At 39.5% G+C, this 19532-nt stretch overlaps 1 long non-coding RNA gene across 1 annotated transcript in view; it reads left to right on the plus strand.

The window, feature by feature from the left end:
* LOC148189158 (uncharacterized) overlaps positions 1 to 18552 on the plus strand; it is a 47032-nt gene extending 28480 nt beyond the window's left edge. Inside the window, exons 2-3 of the long non-coding RNA XR_015776882.1 lie at positions 533 to 623; positions 16663 to 18552. This is a non-coding gene — a long non-coding RNA (uncharacterized LOC148189158). The remainder of the gene's footprint in view (positions 1 to 532; positions 624 to 16662) is intronic.
* Positions 18553 to 19532: the final 980 nt, after the last annotated feature.

A 19532-nucleotide genomic window follows, 5' to 3' on the forward strand; every position in this document is an offset into this window, starting at 1 on the left:
TGAAGAGGAAGAGGGGTAAACAAAGCTCGCCACTCAGCAGAAAAATCAAGCAGAAATGGGAGGAGCCAGCCGATCTCTCAGTGCACGTGTTGCTGCTGGCATATTTGGGTTAACTGACATCAGCACACACAGGTCAGCCTCACCCCTTCTTACATCCTGTAATGTGCCCTCATTAATGTCCAAGAGACATCCATGACGCATATCAACACACACAACTTGCCACATCGCCTTGCGCTGAGCGTACGATAGAGCCCTGAGTGGCCTGAACTCTGAGTGGCCCTCCCAATTTGGACTGGTCCTCGTTTTTGTTGATATCTGATTAGCTCAGTCATTTTCATTAAGAAGAGTTTCCATCCATCTGGAGTTTTTGTGGTTAATGCAATAAGCAAAACTGGTAAAAAAGAGAGAAGACAGGAAATTAAAAAGAAATGGGCCGTTCAGAAAAAATAGGAGCTCAAAAGCAAATAAATAAATAAAGAAAGAAAGAATGCAAGATGAAGCTGATTTTTCATTTATTTATTTTTTTCAACAGATGTTTCCCATGGTGGAAGGACCAAAGGCTGCTGTGGCTCTGTTTGCCCGGCCACTGATGCCTGTTGGACTGCTCCGGCTGGTGATGTGAGGTAGGACAATCTCCCTTTGATTTGAGGGTTTTGAGAAAGTATAGGAACGTATACCTTGGCAGTTGGTTGGTTGTGTCTCCAAATACTTGATTACTTTGATTTTGATGATAAGCTTCTTGTTTTATTTACACTCTATCACACAGTGTTTTTTATGGGACTAAACTGTAGTTTTTTATATTGAAAAACATTCAGCACCTTAGTGTGCATGCATGTCTAAATTAACTCTATTAATTTACTGTGCACATTTTGATACAGAAGTTAACTCTAGTTGGTAGTATACTGTTGCAACGTTTGCCCGGCCTGGTCTTGCTTTGACTGAGTACAGTGTTAACGTGCTTCTACAAACTGAGGAGCCAGATGTCAACAAGATATCCTAAAGTGTCTTTAAGGTCTTCAGGCTCATCAGGTCCTCTTTATACCTCAAAAACTGTATTAGTGTTAAAATTACTGCCAAGAGATTTTCTGCTTGCGCCCTTTGTGTGCTCCCATAAATACTCTCTCCATCTCAGAGTCCCAGACTGAATTTCAGCCCCAGTAAGTCTCTGGCACCAACTATTAGATGGCTCTCTGTAGAGTTGTTTTAGGTATTAACATATGGTGTTTTCTTGGGTTCTCTGTTCAAATCTTTTTTATTCTGTTTGTCAGCGGGACACAAGTGTATGTTTCCCCTCGAAAAAAATGCCAAAGAGGGTGCAGCCGGCAGAGAAAATATTTCTTTTCCTTAACTTCAAACAACCTCTGTTTGTACACTGTTCCATTGTGACAAATGTTGTTTAAATTAGCGAAGGCTAGATAACATTTGATAAAAGTAGTCTCTAAATCCACTTACCCCAGGACATACCCTGGTCATTTTGTTGCTTTTAAGGTTGACCTTTTTATTTCTATGAGACAGAATCTACTTTTTCGGATTAAAATTAGCAGGTAGCTATATGAGCTACAGTTTTCTGACAAGTTTTAAGAAGTGAGAAAAGTAAGACATTTAGTTTAAGTCTATGTTCATTTCTCGCAGTGCAATGCAGCAGAACTTGAAAGCATTCTACAGTAAAACACCACTAATGGTATTCATTTGCTCTGTCTTTGGTATATTCCACCATGCAATGCTTTGGCTGCCAAGGCTGCGCTTGGAGCAAAAGTGATTTGCATGGAGAGAGGGAGGGCAGATGGTGATACATTTGGCAGCGGAGGTGATATTTTACACTGGTGCCACTACAGTACTCCCACCACTGCTAATCTAAAACCTTGCAGAACACCCAGATTCACACCATTAATTATTTGTTTGCGGCAAAAATAGCAATACACCCTTCCCTGTAATCTCTTTTGACAGAATCAGCATTGTAAAAGAAGATTATGCGTGACTCTCATTGCTTAAAGGGTGGGACCAGTCTTGACAGTCAACCAGTGACTTGAATAGCAATTTAGTAGGAGCATGCATTTGGCATTTGTTGTCTGATAAACACAACTTACCCCAAAACTGTATATGCCTAAATACCATTTTAGACAGCAGAGCACTTCAACTGCGACTTTGGTTTCAGGCTTGCAGCAGAAGTTTGGTGAAAATGACACCCTAATGTTGACTAAGTAGACAGTCACTAAAACAAACTACCGGAAACACAAAAAGCAAATCCTCATCTGCAACTGCCTGCTTGGGGGTTTCACTGTAAAATTATCACCACATTCACCTTAATGGACCATCACTATGCATTAGTCTTCTTTCAGGAAGCCAGAGAAATTAAATAGTTTGTAAAACATGAGGAGAACAGTGGAAACTAAATTGCTGACCAGTATAAAGTCTCAAGTTGCAGAATGAAGAGGCAGTTCATTGCAAGAAATGCATAAATGCACACAACATACTGTTAGAGGTACATGAAGAAAGAGCTAAAATTAGATGTTAAAAGCACATTAACTGTTCCAGACTGCTGTGGACATGCTGCATTATGTTTTGCTTGCACTAAAGGTTTTGTAGTAGATTTATGCATTAGTTTATTATGAGACATGGGGCCACTGGGCACAGGTGGTGGGGCCTTCTATGGCCCACCACCTTTCCCACACAGGAGCTAGAAACAGAGTCTTTATGGTGGTTTTGCATCTTATTGAAGTAATTTTGTGTCTCTAAGAAGATATTAGTCTTTTTTTGTGTTGCTTTGTAGTTTGCCAGGTTTTTGCAGTTTTTTTGTGACTCTTCGTGGTCTTTTTGTATCTCATTGTGGTCATTTTGAGTGTTTTCCTGGTTGGTACATATTGATTTGAGTGACATTTTGCAAGTGAGGGCCAGGCGCACCCAGACACTTTGGACCCTTGGGCCTGGTAGGCCTGTTCTGTAATCCATGCATAGATTTTTATGAATGTTCTATGAATGTCTCAACTTAAACTGTTACACATTGTTAATGTACTGTGCAGTTTTCAAAGGATATACTAGTTGTTTGTGACATTTAAACATATTTTATTAAAGGTTGCATACAGAAAACCATGTGCTTGGTTGGACAGCTTTTTGGACATGATCTTAACAACTACCACATGTGGACGGTGACATGTGAAGAATCGCTATTATAAAGCCGCGACTGCATCAGGCTGCTGAACTGTGGTCAGTAACGATTGACTAATTGGTTTAAAATTGGAAGTGAAAACAAGGGTAGTTTGGAAAAACTCCAGCCTGTCTAACCATGTCTGTCTACCATATTTGAACATCAGTCAATTCTCCAGCTGGCTTCAGCACAGCATGGCTTTGTTTGCTCTTATATCTGTGTTGATGGTTGTATAAGCTCATTTGAGGATAAAGCTTTTACCCAACTCTGCAGCCCAGAGTGTGAGTCATGATTTTGACTGACAAGATGAACACAAAATAGGCACCATCACCAGGCACAACAAATATGTAGCTTACCTGTATAATGCACAGTGAAACTGTCAATGCTGTGTGCACAACTCAGGTGGAACGTTGATTATGCAAATAAAAAATCGGAATAGTCAAATTTTTGATTGAAACTGCAGAGATATATTTATGAGGCTGGCCGCTGTGGTATCAGTGATCTATCACCGCTGCGATCCACAACCCCATGCACTTGACTCAGTGAAAGGGACTGCATGGGTGGTTGGCACTTCATATTGAGTACAAACTTTGCAAATGCAGCCTGATGGTGAAGACAGATAGAGGTGCAGAGGGCAAGAGGGGCACCATAAATCAACATCTATCTGAGCTGCCACATTTAGTTTGGAGTGATGTCTCCTCAGCATCCCAGAGGCACTGAATGCAGACCTCATAGCGCTTCTTCTGCTCCATGACAGTGGGCATGATTGCATGTTTCACAACAACATTGCTCAGAGAAAACATTTTTTCATTTCTATCTGTCAAGTTGTTCTTTTGTTTTTGTTTTTTTTTATAGGAGTGGCATTGCTTTAAAATGACTCATACAGACTTTCTGGCCTCAAAAGCAGTGGTAGAAATTAAAGTATGTCAACTGTTTTATGAAATTGAACTACTTTGTTGAACCATTTCGTATAAACTGTGTATCAATTGCACGGCAAGACAATTTGTTATCCAAATATGATCAAAAGGCAGAAGATGTACCAAGTTTGGAGAATATTTTATATAAATGTAAAAAACCTGAAGCAGTGAAATGTATCATGGAGCGGGATTAGTGGGTTAGCTCATAATCTTTAAAATTGTGCTGTTCCACAGAAAACCTCTTTGTTGGCCACTTACTAGGCTTGAAAGTGGCTCTGAAAAGTATGATTCTTGTTCTTTAAGAGACAGCAGGAAAAAAGGATTACACATTTAGAAACTTCTCAAAAAACTGATGAAGCACATTTGATTTCTCTGGCTTTTATTGGATGGTTTTATCTAAACCAATGTTGTTTCTTCAAAAAACATTTAAATACAACTAATCTGCAACAGCAAATACATTTTGAAGGAAAAATATTGCCAACCGGATTAAGTTTTCTATGAACATAATGTGGAAATACCTTTAATTAATGTTTCTGGCAAGACCCATAAATGTAATCTCATCAGAAAAATATTAACTGACAACATGTTTAATTTGTTTTCCACCAAAATATCTGACCTTGGGAAACAATATCTCTTTGTCATGAATATAGCCTTATTAAGCTTTTTCATGTTTATGTTTAGACACAGGCAGCACTTGGTTAAGTTTAACCAACTTAAGGTTAACTTCCCTTACCTTAACAAAAGTACTCTTTTTGCCTAAATGTTACGACACACAAATCCTTTGAACATGTGAACTCTGGAGTCAGAGTCATTCACTCTTTACACCTGCCTGCCAATTGTACATTTATGTATGTATGTAAATTTACTCTAAAAACATTGCCTGTGAGCATAATCCAAGCAGCAATTATGCTTTTCACCACAACATAATAGAGAAAATAATTTAACACTATATAGACATCATTTCTAGGAGAAAGAGTTAAACATAGCTGGCTCACTCATGTGTGCTGCTCACTATCAACTTCAGCAAGCACAGATGCCTGCAAGAGATGTAAACAGCATCAGATTTTTACAAAAAGACTAAAATGTTTACACACTCACACTTATTTACCCGAAACTTTGCCGAAATTTTCTGGACAGTACGAATTTGCCCACTGGATCATATATAGACTCTAACTTTCAATTTTTGAGCAACTTTTTACAACTGAAAAAAAAATGAGTTTTTTTTTTTTCAGGTAAGTCTTGTATTTGCTGTTTGATTTGCACCAAACTTGGTACATATCTAGAGGCTGCAGCAGTTTTTATGGCAAATTGTTTTTGTTCTAGCCCTGGGTAAATAACCTTTGCAACAGATGTGGCCTGACAACAAAAGCACAGCTTATTGACTTTTTTTTCCAAACAGCACAACAAGTTGTATTTGTTAAGGGGAGACTATTAGGTGCACCTCCAGTGGTATCTTCAAAACAACTATTTTACCATCTATGGTGGTGCCACAAATGTGCCACAGATATGAGCGATGAAGTGCATTGTGACACCAAAGACTGTCTTCACAGCTGCTGCCTATTCCCTTAACACAACACAGTGCAACTTTGTGGCCTGCATACTCTTAAAAATATGCACAATATTTCGAATACTATATTTGAGCAATGAGCCACAAACGTATGACCTCAACAATGAATCAAAAGTGACTCTCTTCTGTTTTCAGTATTTTTTTTCCACATTTGAAGCTGCAGTAATTCATCACTTCATTTAACATCACCACCTGTTCTGCAGATATTACCCTTACACACACTGAAGACTTAAAAACATACATTTTAAATGACTAAAAGCCTGATTTAAAATAAATATATGTTATTTTCTCTCTTAGTGACACAGAAAAGTGTCTGCACTCCTTCAAGCTACATACAGTATGTCTTTATTCCAGTGTTGAATTATGGTCTGTGGTACAGGAGCCTGGGGAATGATTGACATTGTGGCACCATGGTTACTGTGATATACAAAGTTTGGTGTGTGCCAACTCATCCTTAATTTGAATTACAATATATGCATGTGCGTGCATGTGAGTACATGTGTGTGCGCGTGTGTGGGAGAGAGAGCAAGAGACAGTGACAGAGAAATAACTATGCTTCTCCTACACTTCCTCTCTCTGGTTTTCCATCATACAATATGTAAGGTTTTATTTAAACATTTTTATTACACTAGAGTACAACTCCCTGCTTTAATTACATAGTTTGATCACTTTAAATATTTAACTTTTACCTCAGGGGAGAAGTTTTTGTAAGAAAGTTGGAGGTTAGGTAATCAATATTTTAACTGCAGCTCAAAAAAAAAACAAGCTCTGCATTGCCGCTTCTCAACAGCCCATTAACTAAATCCCTGACCACCATTTTACAATACACTTGGGTCAAGCTTTCATTTTTAGCAGGAACCGACCGCCATCAATATTCAAAAAGAACCCGAGATGCAAAGACCTGTTTTGCAAATTCAAATGATGTTGAATTTATCAAACACGTTGACATTTTTGCTTATTCGGCACAAAACTTGTAATGTCCCCGTTCTCTTTAATACATTCTTCCTCAAATTAGAGTTTGTCAAAATGACGACTGATTAAATTATAGTACTTTTTTTTTGCTTACATCTGAATTGCAATAACCTGGGTAAAAGGTCTGTCAGTTCTCCGTGCCAACCTCATTTGGGACTTGAGCAAGCATTCGGGGTTGCGAAAGCAATTTAAAGCAATAGAGTGCAGTCGGTGAATGCGCCCAAGCTCTTTGTCATGAGGAATTAGCAGCAGCTTGTTTAATGTCTTTAGGATTATGATGATGTGAATGGTAATTACGATCATGGTAATGATGATTAAAATGTGGATGCCTCCAAGGTAAAACAAAATGAGAGAGAAAAATAGGCTGTAAATGAATTGGTTTTTAAATGATCAACTGCTGACTATTGGAGTACTAGATATGCTGAAGAGTGATTAGCTTTGTTTGATCAACGCAAGACCCCACATGTTTCAAAGGAGTGTTGCATCCCCTCTCTACTCTTTTCAGTTGTCAGAGAGTGTGCCGTCTCCCTGTCTCTCATACGAGGCATGCTTCCATGTTTATTTAAGAAAACAAATAGCTGTGTCATGCATTCTTAGTGTACTATTGGGTTCACATATTCAGCGGGTGACCTAAACAGCATGTTGACAGTCATAGAGGTTGACTAGTGCTGGGCAGTCTGTGCGCAGCGCCGTGTTGTGTTATGTATGGGTCGTCTCATGAAACATTTATTTCGATTATACTTTTACACCAGGAAGGCCAACCATGATGCGATGGCTGGTTTGAATCTTTGACTCGAATCTCATGTTTTTAAGCTGTGCAGATGTTTCACTTCTTGACTTTTTCTTAGAACCAAAGTATTTTAATTAAGGGAGTGTGAGATATTCACAAACAAGCAAGGAGGATGATATGATTGTTCTTTATGCTCTTTAACCAGGCAGCTCTATCGCGGGCCCCATTTTGACAGCCAGGCACACTGATGTTACATGTACTACAGTAATTCAAAAGAATCCACCGTACGCGCTTCTGAATTATACATTCTGAAAACGGTCCCTGCTTACTAGTAAAATCTGATTACAGTTCAGTTGTTTTTCCCCTTATAACATGACTTGAGAATCTAGAGGACACTCTCATTAAGGGGAGCACACTTTGGCAGTTTATAAGGTACATCATAAGTCGCGTCACTTGGAAAGTTGTCAGGATTGTATTATATCCCAAAGTCGACACAGCAATTTAATCACATTTTCTCCTCACATTAGCACGTCAGGAGTAGTCTGGTACTACTTGTGTTTTTATTGTGATTGTATGTTTCTATAATTTGTAAATGCAAATTGGTCGGACACAGCCTCCAATGAGCCATCACAGTTTCTCTACAGAAACATGCTTAAGTTTCTCTTTCAGCAAATTTTTTGGAGCATGCAGTGCCTTTGAGGTTATTCTGGAGATAATTCTGGTAGAGTATTTGTCATTGTTCTGGATCTTTGCAATAATAATATACATACATTTGCATATAGCAAGCAATTAACAAGAGTACAAAAACGTGAATAATAACCCTTTAAGGTATATATAGAACAGAGTAAAAAATAAGCCATTTATTTGTGATTAATTGCAAGTTAACAATGGACAATCATGTGATTAATCACGATTAAATGTTTTAATCTATTGACAGCCCTATATATACATATATATATATATATATATATATATATATATATATATATATATATATATATATATAATGCATATAATGCAGGCAACGTTTGAATTGTATACAGCATACCCCTGACTTCTATTATAGCCTATTTTGACAACTCAGCCAGCATGTCTCTCCTGTCCAGAGCTTCCCCAAATGAAAAGGAAGAAATTTGTTTGCCAGTTGGTTGTCACAGGTGGGAATACTTTAGTCAATCTTGAACGCTGCCAGCAGAATATTAAACACACATCAGGAACACCACACCCAACATGACAATACTGCACATGGAGGATTCCAGTGGTTTAGCAGAGTGCCAGTCAGACAGACTGGAGGAGGTGCAGGTGGCACACTGGAACACACAGTAATTTGGGAAATTGCAGGAAGTGGCACTGGCAGCAGCAGAAATACTATTGAAGAGTTAGCCACAGCTGGCCAGGAGGACATGAACCCAGCACTTAAGCTATTTATGTGTGAGCCAGCAACACTTCTATCTAAAATCAAACACCAGCTCAGCATTCAGTCACAAGGCTACCAAGGCTTAATTTTGACTCCCAAGAACCTGTTTAAGTGCTAACCAGAGACACAAGTTTAGATTTGTGGGCTATGGCCTTGTTTTGCATATACTATAGTCTTGTTATGTTTTGTTATTTATTGTTAAAATAGATCATTTTGATTGTTGCTGATAACTGATATCACAAATCGGTCTCTCCCTTCAGTTTACTCCTATTTGGTCTGCTTGGGTAAAGTGTTAGGGAAATTAAACTGGAAGGTAAATTCATGAAATCATTGTTCCTAACTAAAGCAGAAAACAAAGGAATGCACTCAGCACTAATTTAGATGTCACAGAAGCACCAGTGACATTACAATAAAAAGAAACAACTATTATATGTACATCTGAAATTGAGCACATTTCAATTACTCAATTGGTAGAATGAAATTTAAATCACCATCCCACTGCCAAAATCGGACAATCCTGGCTCCTATTTCTAAGTGACAACATCTCATCACTTGTCTCCTCAAGATGGTGGCACAGTGTAATTGTGGCAATTAAAACGCCTGCCAGTGTATTCATGTGCACATCTGTTGGTATGCCACATTCTGTCTGTTTAGCACCATGGCCTACAGTCTCCCTCTCTCCCTTCCTCCCCTGTCACTCATCCCATCCATCTCTCACATTCTCTCTCTTGGTTTCCCGAGGCATTGAACTCACCGCAACACAGGCTTGTCTTCCTTACAGCTGGTGCATTGAATTCTTCCCAGTCTGGACATCATGGGGATGATGTATTTATTGTCAGTGAAGGATTTTGGTTGGATGAAAAAAAAAACACTGCGTTCCCGTAAAACTAAAGCAATTATCGTATCGTATTCCCTCATGCAAATTCTGTACAGTGTGCAATATAAGAGTTTAGTTTGAGACCAGATGTTTCTGCATTGCCTTGCTCTGCCTCCATTTTCCTTTTCATCTTTTTTCATCTCTTTATTTTACCAACACAATTGTCGAGCATTTTTCCAATGATAAAAAAAAAATGTAATCAATTAATGGTAAATTATTATAAAAAACACACATGTAATATAGTTTTTACATTATTATTATTATTATTTATCCATTCCTAAGAGCTGCTTTAATTGGCAGTCTTTTTTTATGTGCCTGCTGACATGAAACGCCACAGTCCCTCTCTGTTGGCATTACGTTAAATCGCCAAAGCAAACATTGATGTTGTCTGGCCCAGGAGGAAGTGCAAGCAGATGTGAGGGAACTGTGTGCCAGAAGGATCATGGGGGTGTGACAGTAAGGTGTATCAACAAGATGGCAGCGGGCAATGGACCAAGAGATCTCTTGAGTGGAGCTCTAGCAGGCACACAAAGGCATCAAAGTGCTCCCACAGTCAGGTTCTGATTCTGAATGTGATGCTGCAACCTCTTTCAACTGCACTGACTTTAAGAAAAACACTTAATGAATGAGAGAATCTAATAATGCATCTCTACAGGACATTTATTTGTTTAGGTCTTTTTTTCTTTAGTTTTTTCTGCATAGCAACAGTGAATGTGTGATGGGCTTTAATGATGCAAAAATATACCTTACCTAAGTACAGTTCAATGTTGTGCCTGAACACGTCCTGCGAAGGACAGATGTTGTGTTGAAGGATCATGGGGTGATATGGTTGGCTCAACAGTGCAATATTGCAGTATTAACACTGTGTTTTGTTGTTTTTTGCAGATTACTTAATTTATCTTGATTTTAGTGCTATGTAGATAAGTTTTATTGCTAGGGTTTCATTATGTATATTGTTGCATTTTGAAAGACCCAAACTTAAAAAAAAACAAAAAAAAAAAACCACAAAGAACACAGAAGGGCAATGAGATGCAATAATGAGCACAGCATTTTTTTTCAGCTAAGACCCTTTGGTTGTGTCTGGTTGCTATGATACAGAATATCGGCAGAGGTAAAATGTTGGCACAAGCTAGAGTTTCTGCATGGGATAAAGGAAAGTCTGCAGCTCATTGAGAGAGAGGATGGACCCACCAGTCTGTGTTTTATTTTATTTTTTATTATTTTAAATAATTGTTGTTATTGTTGTTAATCGATTTGATAGTTGATCTTTTTGGTAGGCTGTCTGTCCTGTCCGTTCTCCACTGATGAATGGTCCAGCTCCATATATATAAAGTTGTTTTGTGGTGGCAGATGTTTTAATCCTAGCTGGCTGCCACAAAATAATGAATGTGTGGGAAATCCAGGATTTGTAGCAAAGTGTAAATATGCAGCACATATGCTCACAAAAACAAAACAAAAATTTGAACATTGTGCTTGTGGTATTTGCGTGCAGAGCATTCTAATATTACATTTAATGCAAAAGCCATACTGTGCAGACATACACAGAGTGCTGAAGCTGCTCTGCACAAACATGCTGCTAACTCAGGCCTGTGGTGTAGACCCTGTGACAGTTTCCCATTTTCATGAGTGGAACCAGAGCAACAGACTTACAGTTATAGTGCTTTGAAAAACCTACACAGTCTTGTATCCTTTAAACTAATTATCCACAGTGTACTTTTGACCTTTTGAATGTTACAGCAGTTTATATGGTTAGACAAGTTGAACTGCGTTGTGTGTGAGTGCTATTTTGTTTTGCACTTTCTCACAATGAGGCCCTAATTATTTCCCTACAACAAGTTGCAATTCCTTATAAATGCAGCTAATCGCATGCCAAGCACTGTGTGCAATCGAACCTGCAATTATGAGGTGTTATCTGTGTCCTGAAAAATGTCTCACCTTATGAACCAGCTGTTCAAGGCTCATTCCCAGACTCAAAGCAGAAATCAAGCCCAGCTAATGTGAAGTGGATAGAAGCCTGTAATTGTGAGCCATGTTCCAGCTGGCATCTTGCCCTGGAAGAAGACACATCCCCCGCCCCTGTTTGGGTCCTTAACCAGATCTGCCTGTTTCCCCTCTGCACATAGCTAAACGTTTAACCTCTTCAATGACTTTTCTGTTTGAAAAAAAATCTGGGCATTACGAGCACTGCAGTGGCGCCACTCCAGGCGGGATCAGTGGCTGTCGCTCATGCTCACAGATCAGTAAGAACTAAGGCCTGCCACTCTGTGATGGCACAAGAGCTCTAGGGGACAGAGGGCACATTGACACAGGGGCAGTTTTTAGTTTCTTTTTGTTTGTTTTTTTCATACCATAAACCAATGAATCTAATCAGGTTTTCTGCTCTCTGCATGCATCCTTGTGAACATTCCCAAAATGATTTTTATGCGAAAATGGCATCTTAGTGCTAATATAGTTCAGAACTCTGTTTTCAGCCATATACTGAACCGGTGCCAGTGTATTGTGTTACATTTCCAATACAAACATCTCTGCCAATTTGCTATTGAAAATGCCCCTTTGTTTGTAGTCCAGTGGTTTGATACAGTGTACAGTTGCATGGATGTATAGACCAGTTGTTTGATATATGTATACCCAGAATTCTGTAACAGAATGGGGTCATGTCTGTCATGAGTAATGTGCCGTATCTCAGATGTGTCTGTTCTGTATTTTTTACTTGAATTTATCTTTTGTTTTGTCTGTCTCCATACTCAAGTGAGCTGGCATGATAAGATGGCATTGGCTGCAACCCAGTTTTCCTCAATTTAGGATCAACAGTGCCTCCTAGGGTAACAAATGGCAGTGCATAATCTGTGCCTTCCTCTCTGCCCCCTCCCTCTCCAGCTCGATTGCTTTTGTTTCTCTTATTTTGGGGCAGAGGCTTTTGGCTTTCTGGGAGAGACATGATACAGCCCAGGTTTTGCAAATGTGTAGGGTTTCAATCAACTGTTGTGGTGCAAAGTTGCACTAAGTAAAGTGAGCATGAGGAATGCAGTTACAGAAAAAAAATGAAAGAAGCTTTGAGTAAGAATGGAGTATTATGAGACAGAGAGAGAAGACAGTCATCCGAGTCATCTCTCCTGATTTCTTTCACTTTGCTGAGAGTTTGACTGGCAACACGAAATACAGATGAAAGCCAGCATGTCAATCATCTTTGGACAATGGAAGTGTTTCATAGTGAAGCAGAGCAGGCAACAGAGCGCCCAAGCTATTACAGTAATGTCTCAACATATTCTGTATGCTTTCTGCTTCTCACAAGGAAGAAACTTTTTCCAGTTGGTTAATCTACTGTAATAGATTTGCTTTTGCATATATATACATATATATATATATTTAGTTGTAAAACTGCCATAACGCAAGTGCCCTTCTAGTTTGGAAAATGCCTTTCTTCTTGAGTCAGTATGTTATGTTTCCCATCAAATGCTGGACTTTGCCCTCTTATTTCACCCTGCCTGTAAATCAACTTGTTTACTGTAAATATCCCGTTCACATAATTGCTGTTCGCAAGGAGGTCCTTATAGAGCAGAAAACATCAAGTGGATTCTTGATCTGAGTGCCACATCATGTGCTTTGAGTGGGTTGTTTTTGGATATTGACTCCAACTCTGAACACTGCCTCCCCCCGCTGCCAAATCTAGCAGGGTCTCTCTTGCCCAGAGAGCGTTTTTATGGAGCATAGCAGTTCCTCAAAAGTCCTCCTTTCATTTTCTGACAATATCCCCAGTTAGTGTTAGCATTTTCCCTAATCGTACCGAGAGCAGCCTGGTTGTTGGCTGGTCTCACCTCCAGAATTGCTGAAAGCTTTCCAGAATATCTTAGGCCGACTGAGCCATCTTTCCCATCGCCTTTCCACACTCCTTCCTCAGCAGGGCTTTTGCTTCAAACCTGCAGAGAAGACAGCTTCCTTCACCCAATGTCAACAAGCAGCCTCTTGGGTTGTCTCCTTGGCAAGCACAGACTCAGGTCACAGCATGTCCATATGACCCTATTTTTTGTCATAGGCGTCTTGTTCTTCTCTGGACCGTCTCAGATGTCTGATCTTGTTTTTTTGTTGTACCTCAGTAGGTTTTATCAACATGTTTTATATTATTTAACAGAGACTGATGACTCACAGCTCCAAAGTGGTGCTTTTCCCAATTTCAGAGTGTGGAGCCTGTAAATGCTAATGGAACAGCTGAAATATACTGAAAATGCACAGGCATATTTTACCTAATCTGCTTTATTCAAAAGGTAGCAGGACCAACATTTCAAATCTCACTCAACCATGTAAACCACCATTAATACATGGAGGAGGATATGATCTTTGTAGCCGAATATGCAGATGACACCATTATCTGGTACAGATAATGTACTTTTTACAATTATAAGTTTAACGTGAGCAATACGCAACAACTTGGGAGGGGAACATGTTGCATTATCTGTACTCATTATAAAGGAAAATCATCATTTAGGTAGTTGTTTTCAATGAATTTTTGTGATCAAAAATGATCTGAAGCTCAATTCTAAGGCTGTTCTAATAATAGTTTTCTAATGAACAGCCATATCAATAGCAGGTTTAAGATAGCAACACCCGGTTAGGTCCCTATCACTTTTGATTTAACCCCCACCCACTCCTGGCTAAAACCCTGCTTACCCAGATACAGATAATGTATGTGGTTGAACAGATAAAGACATAGATTCAGATAATGGTGCGCTTGCTCATCGCTAATACAGACACATTTATTAAAATGTGTTATTTTCATGTGAGGTCTATTTATAGACTCCTTTTACAGTCCCGATTGTTTGTACTCTATTAAGCAAGACCAAAGCAAAAGAGTATCATAAAACAATGGCCTAATAGAGAATCTTAAATCTCCTGCCACCGTCTCATGACAAACATGCCTTTCATGTCTTCTACTGTACATATCAGTATCATCAAAGCATATATGCTAACTTGAAAGATGTTATTGATCAAATCTATGACCAAGCCCCAAACTGCCAAGCATCTTATCTCAGTGATGTAAAATTCTTTATACTGGTTCTATCACACGCGACAGTGCACGCAGAGCTTAAATCACAAAAAGAAATGTCAACATGGCATAAAGTGCTATGCACACAGATTGTGAGTGGAAAAAAGTCTCTTAGCCAAGTGTGCAAAATGTTCAATGCTCTGAAATAAATGTCTGTTTTGTAAAGGAGAGCCTCACTTAGAGGCATGTGGAAAGATGAGAAGCAAACTACTCAAGGAGAAAATAGAACTTTTGCAAAGCAAAAGGCTTGAGTCTCTGATGTTTGAAGCATGGCTGTATGAGTAAAGGCCGTAAGAAGAAGTAGTGTTGACAGGTGTGTTCCCTGATGTATCTGACTGTTTTGCACATGACAAAATGAGATGATGCAGGTGATCAGACGGGCAATGATTATGGTCAGAAGCAATCAGTCACTGGCGCTTTGTTCTGTGCATAAAGTGAAACTTGTGGACTTGCCTTGATGAAAATTATGCATGTAAAAAGATGAAAGCATTGATGAATGCATTTCTTCACAATTCAAACAGTGTGTACATTTTTTTTGTACAAAAAGACTAAACAGTAAACAAAAACCAGACAGGCAAAGGACAGCTGAATCCCTATACCTTTGCTATGCTTCACTTGAAACCAATGTTTTATATACTACAAAACATTTTATAGATAGATAGATAGATAATAGGCAACGTAATGTGGTGGTGGGGTTGAGAACATCACCACAATGATAATAACTCTAAGAATAGATGTTCAGACTAGTCTAGAGTTCAGTGAAGACATGTGAATCCTCAGCACCTGATATAAAATGTTGGTCCTTGTATTTAATTTTCCTACTTGAGTCACAGAACCATATCAGTATGTTTGATAGAACCACATCATGAGTTGTTTTCTTTTTCTTTTCTTTTCTTTTTTTGTTCCTTCCAAGATTCACCCTTATCAGTCCTTTCCAAATGCCAAGAACACATGGAAAACACGTACAAAATCCCAAAAACCGTTGGTAACGCCTATCACCAGCAGGAAAAAAAAAGAGCATGTCTGGCTAACACACATGCAGCCACCAGTGTTGCTGTTATGAGGGTGATAAGGATAGAGGGGAATGGACAGAGTGTTTGAACTTCAGATAGCTATAGTGATGACTTAATTCTCTTTTCTGTCTCAGTCCTGCACTCACTGACCTTTCTTTCTAATCCCTTTTCCCAACCACGGTATTTGTTAAAGGCCTGGGTGGTGTGACCCCCTTCCCAGGGTGATAAAATCAGATTCATTCCGTTCATGGCCACTCTCGCTGCCTGTATCCTGATGCATGCCCTCCCAAGCAATGTTCAATAAAGTTTATGTATAGTAGTAAAGAAGCATCAACTGTTTTATGTGAGGTTATATGTGTGTTTTTAGGTCTGACTTCATTTAATCTGGTCCATTTGTCTGCATGTTGTTTGAGTGTGATTTTACCTCTGCTAGGGCATGCTGTGTTCCCCATGCAGTATTGTATTAAACATTAAAATGAGTTCTGCATAGAAACATGCACAAGATGCATGTGGTTTTGTATGTAATGTGCACTGAAGTGTTTCTGGCCCTAGTGTCCCCTGGGTGCCTGCCCTCCACCGTCTCCCCCGATAAACACACGAGGGCAGATGGAAGGAGGTGTGTGTGGGGGGTGTACTCTGCATTATTTATCGGTTCTCATCCATGTCAATGCTTTGTGCTCATTTCCCTGTGACATTTCAGAGGTTGAGGAAAAAAGCAACAAAACAATGTAATGGAGAGAAAGACCTTCAGCACAGCACAATAGAGCTGAAAGGAGCGTGACGGATGAAGCAAATGCCTCGATTACCTCTCACAATTCCCTCTCTTGCTACCTATCTGTGCAGCCTGGTGTGTGGATCACATGTACAAGAGACTGGGAACACAACAGCTTACCGGGGCTGCTATATTACATGAGCTCCTCATAATTATATGGGAGATATATTATGTTGGAACAGCTCTCATCCTCCTCATCCCATCTTCACAGGCCTTGCTTTCATCTGTCAAGTCTAATGAACAGATGTTGCTCAGCTGTTGGAGTCAACATGATGGACTGAGTTGCTGGCAGGCACATCCTTCTGCTGAGAGAAAGTGAGAGGGGTCATCTGGACAGTGAACAGCGTGCCAGGGCGCCTTGACTCTTCTGTGTTTCTCACCTTCTTTCTTCCTCATCACTGCCCTCATCTCTGACATTCAGGAGTCTTTCCACCCTGAGCCCCGCCCCCAGCACTCTACCACCCACCGTCCTGTCCATCTGACCCCTTGTCAGCCATTCTGTTCGACTGATCACTTACCTGTAATGTGCCCTTGTCCACAACTGGAGAAGCCAGACGGTGAAAAGGTCAAAATATTTATAATAAGGTCAACAAGGCCTCTGAGAGGCGAGTAAGGGAGGAAGGAGAGGAAGAGCGGTAGGAGGAATGTGAAAGAATGAAGGTTATACAAAAAGTCATTCAATATTTTTGATACAGAGAAATCAAACACTGGAAATGTTGTTCTCCGGTTCTTTAATCCAAAGAGATGTCACCACTTGATTTCTGAAATTAGATGGCTTAATCAGTGCACCCCCAAAAGCTGCCCCCCACATGAGAAAAATGTTTGGAGGCCAAAATTACTGTCTTTGAGAGGCTGTGTCTTTCTCATTTTTGTGAAGGTAGTGGTATCTTGTGTAACTAGATAACCTAAGGCATCATTGGTACCATCCATGTCAGCATAACTGTTAAGCAAGGGCGCTAAATAGTGCTAAAGAATAGAGTAAGGATACATTTTGGTGAGGGAAAATGGCCATTTTTAAAAGGGTCCCTTGAGCTCTTAACCTGAAGATATCTGAATGAAAATGGGTTGTACATGTTCCCACCAGTCTTCTCTGGTACCTGTACCCATTGTTCTTTTACAGCCAATGTACACCTTCAAATTAAAAATGTATGTACAGCCAGCCTATTTTACGAACAATGAGTTTCCTAACACATGTATAGATACAAAACACATTAAAACAGGATGGTTGTGGAACTCAAAATGTTGACTGTAGCCTAATTGGTAATATAAACTTTAAAATAAGAAAGCAAATTATATCACTAGTGTTCAACAAGCCTATACTCTGCAACACCATAAACGTATTGCTGAAATTCAGTATCAACTTTTGGTGTTTGGTGTTCCATTCCAGGATTTTCAGTAGCCCAATCTGGCCGCTCCTATAGGGGCACCGCTAGGTTAAATATAGAATTCTTAACAAGAAGTTTTCATTCAGTGCATGAGTGATACACACATGCTGATGACAGAAAACACACATCTTAGAAAGATTTATAGTGTGCATTCTTGCATCTTCCTCTGGTGGCATTCTGAGTGCAAAGAATTCATTGAGATTTTCTAACAAACATATTGCGACTCCAAAATCATCCATTGGTCCTACCATTTAGAGCTGTAACTTTTTAAATTAATGTATAATTCATACATCCACCTGTATATGAGGTTAAACAAACAGACATAGTACCAATATACTTTCCAGAGCTTTAAGGCCACATATTTTCTTGTTGGAAATAAAGTCAATTTAAAACAGAACTCTACAAACAGTCAGTGTTTCAGGCTATGCTTCTGTTTTCACATATTAAAGCTTAAATAAAGTAATATCACACTTTGCTAGTTGGCGCAGATGCAGGATAACAGATTCAAATTAACAGCAGGCTTCATCACCAAAAATGCACTGACCTCTCATCTTTACAGAGGGTGGCAATATGTGCAACAGTAGCTTTAATTAAAATACGAAAATACTGTTCTGAACATGAATTTTCCAGTGTAGGTTTAGTTGAGGGTGAATTAATGAATAGTCATTAAGATTATGACTTAAACGTGCTGAAGAAGAAGCCAAAAGAGAAATAACAATCACACTTCCATAATTCCTGATATTTCTCGAGCCACATTTACAACAACAGGTGAGAGAGAAACTAACTGTTACCAAGGACACCACTTGAATAGGCGAACAGCAAACTAGCCGCGGCAGTAAAAAAAATTGACCAACCTAAACTGCCTGGCACCAAAACAGCAAAGCTGGAAAAGATATTATGTTTCATCAGCCAAAAGTGCTGCAGTGATCATATTTAATGCTAGCGCTTTCTCCTAACAAAGTAATTGAGTTGGTGCATGTTAAACTTAGTAGAGAAGAAGGTGACAGGTCTATAACACTCTCTGATAATCTCTCCTGTAATAGGACTGCACCTGCTCCTGCACTGAAGTGTCCACCTGCAGAGAAAATTGTTCCTGTACTCATGGAGCAGCCAGTGTCTGCACATTTTCAAACACTTTTTGACATTTGTCATAAAGCGTTCCAGCCATACTTAGCCTTGGCTTTTATCAAATCTGTCAGAGCGCTACAAGTGAAAATCATTTCTTTTCCAAAATTGGTGATATTAACGCACTATACCTATTTAACGCATGAGTTCCTTTTTAGTAGTTGGTGGCAGATAGTGAGTGATAGCTGTAACTTTGTCACGTATACTCTTTTTCTTACTGGACCACCTTTCCTTTCCCCAAGTATGTGACGGCGGCCTTGGCAGCCTCACATTCTCCCAGTTTAGTCAAGCGTCCCCGAGCCAATCTGTCAAAAATCTTTTTCTCTGTTGCATTTCCTTGTTTCGTTGTCTTCAGCAGGACTCACTGTTGCTTGCAGCACTGTGTTTGCTCAGTCGGTGTAACTGTGTAACTATGGGCCATGTCTTGTTTGTCATCATTGGCTTCAGCACATTTGCAATGCCATCAACCATGTCTCATTCTGCTGGGGTAGCATCCAACAAGCGCTCCTCATTCTCACTGTAGTTTCAGACATCACTCCCTTGCTCCAGCAGCTGCTCTAGCACAGAGCAT

Source organism: Plectropomus leopardus, chromosome 7, assembly GCF_026936395.1.
Source record: "Plectropomus leopardus strain MGB_pleo_1.0 chromosome 7, ASM2693639v1, whole genome shotgun sequence".
Classification (NCBI taxonomy): Eukaryota; Metazoa; Chordata; class Actinopteri; order Perciformes; family Serranidae; genus Plectropomus; species Plectropomus leopardus.